At 34.8% G+C, this 2,575-nt stretch overlaps 1 long non-coding RNA gene across 1 annotated transcript; it reads right to left on the reverse strand.

The window, feature by feature from the left end:
* Positions 1-262: 262 nt before the first annotated feature.
* LOC110444324 lies at positions 263-2,100 on the reverse strand. Its single transcript, XR_002462235.1, has 3 exons — positions 1,988-2,100; positions 1,406-1,480; positions 263-364 (listed from the first exon to the last, which is right to left on the reverse strand). It is a non-coding gene; the product is annotated as an uncharacterized LOC110444324 (long non-coding RNA).
* Between the last annotated feature and the right edge of the window lie 475 nt (positions 2,101-2,575).

Raw genomic sequence — 2,575 nt, forward strand, 5'->3', positions numbered from 1 at the left:
ACTAGTGGTTACCTTACTTGATGGCTCAACACTAGTGGTTACCTTATTTGAGGGTTTAACACTAGTGGTTACCTTATTTAAGGGTTCATACATTAATGGTTACCTTATTGGAGCATTCAGACACTAATGGTTACCTTATATGAAGGTTCAGACACTAGTGGTTACCTTCTTGAGGGTTCAAACACTAGTGGTTACCTTATTTAAAGGTTCAGACACTAGTGGTTACCTTTTCTGAGCTGACAGACAAAGACGATTGATTACCTTGTTTCAGATGATAGATAACCAGGTTGAGTCGAGCCTCTGGAATGACATCTATCAGAGGGGGCAGTACTTGTAAGGACCCTTCTCCTCCACGGAATACAACCTTCAGAAAGAATTTACATGTTTAGGTAATGTTTCAATTAAAAAGAACAGATCCAACACTCAAAACTTCTGACTAGGGATAGGTCTGCTCTTGGCAGAATAAAATTGTTTCAGAACATAATAACTTTCCTATACTTTGGTCTTTCTGCTAGCTAAGAGTGGAACGAAATGAAATATCAATTGAAACATTATATCCCAAATATTTCCCCAAAACTTCATACCAGTACAATTGATAAGATATATTTGTGTAATTGATTAGAATAAAGTCAACCCAGTAGTACATCAACAACAAAAATAATTTCAAAAATATCTAATCACAATAAAAAAAGTGCATCTCCTATACCAAATAACTAGCTACTAGAATTACTTACCGGTATAGTAAATAAACTAGATTACAACAAAACCAATGTCTCTGTACATGTATACACTAGTGTCTGCAGTCAGGGCTATACATCAAGTTTGTATCATCAGCAAACACTAAGTAGAATGATTTCATCTCTCTGGGACTCACATATACCATACATCAATATTAAGTAGCCATGCTCTGTACAAACCCCTCTCTACCAAACAATGTGGACGGCGACAATTTGTCTCCTGGTAAAAATGCTCCCCAGTACAATCTCATTGAAGTTATCTCAAATCAGAAATATTGATTCTAGGCACTTGACTGGTTTCATTCTAAATCTCTGATTGTTTGGATTGTGCTTTTTACTAAATACATCTATGTGAAATATGATTATAATGCATCCTTTATCAGTTTGAAAAAGATCGCCCATTAGAAATCTTCTTTTTTTAAACAGGATGACCTTAACCTCTATGTAACAGAGAAGGGCACTTTTTTCTATGAACTAAATCTGCTCAGTAGCTTATGGCTATTTAAGTATGAGAAATCATTAATCAGAAACTCATTTTTAAAGTCAAAAATAGAAAATGATTCTATCGTTACAGCCATGTTTTTGTGCTGTGGCACAGTCTGATGGTAATGAGAATCAAAGATTAGCTATTCTTGTGTTACCTTGACACTCAAGTCACAATCACTCACCATGTTATGTTTGATGAGATCTCTCGCGAACACAAATGATGGCGTTGACATTTCTTGTAGACTCTTTAACTCGGCCTTGAAATATGAAATGAAAATCAATTATTTTATTCAAATATTCCCAAATTACAACAGATAAACAATGGATCGTAACTATGTGACAAATGGTCACATGACCTACAGCAAAGCTGTATCTAGAGGGACAAAACAGGGATCAGAGTGAGTGAACGTTAGACCAAAAACAAGTACATTTTGTATACAGAATTTAGAAGTAGTCCCATGGCAAAATATGGACAGGTTTAACAGATAAAATATAGAAAAAGGAATATGTTGCCATGGTAATAAATACAAATAATATTCAAATTTTTCATATATCAGTTCTTTTTCTGAATTGGATTCTATGTAAAAAGATGTTTTTTTTAGGTTTTATGTGATTTTAGACTGCTGAAACATGACATAAGAGGTGCCATGGATGTTCTGTACAACGAAGATCACATACATGTATATTGTCTTTGACAAACAAAAAGTGGCTAGTGGAAGTTATGATATTTATCACTTCAAGTTCTAAGTAACACAGATACGTACCTCTGCGGCCTTTCCATTGTAGAGCCTGAAGTGATTACAGGCCTTTAGATTTAGGGCTATGGCACTGTCAGGGTACTGTTGTAGGTACACGGCTAGCACCTCCTGTAAACCAATCATAGCACAGCATTAGTTCACATATCAATATAAGCACATATCCGGACAATCATTAGCATTTTGAGACATAATACCAGCATCAGAGTATTATCCTCTCTGCCCTGCATGCACTACTCTATCCATTTTACTTCTAGTTCAACAGGTGACAGCTTAAATCTTATGCTGATTTTGTATTTGGTTTCACATAATTTATGTATATGGGCAGCTCAGGTTGATATGGGTAGGATATATATGGGAATGGTCATATGATAATGTATAATTATGACACTGTCTGTGAAGGTATTTCTAATGAAAATCATCTTTTGCAAATAAAGCATCTTTTTACTAGTAAATGCCCACCCAAAAGTTGGCATTTCTTTATTTTTAATTTTTGATGTTTTCCTTTAATACCAAAATATACACATGTATATAGAATAAAAACATAAATTGTTCAGATCGTCTGCTAGGCCTTTCTGCCTTCTAGGGCTTCTTCAG

The sequence above is a fragment of the Mizuhopecten yessoensis genome, unplaced genomic scaffold, assembly GCF_002113885.1.
Source record: "Mizuhopecten yessoensis strain PY_sf001 unplaced genomic scaffold, ASM211388v2 hete_36093864, whole genome shotgun sequence".
In the NCBI taxonomy this organism is placed as follows: Eukaryota; Metazoa; Mollusca; class Bivalvia; order Pectinida; family Pectinidae; genus Mizuhopecten; species Mizuhopecten yessoensis.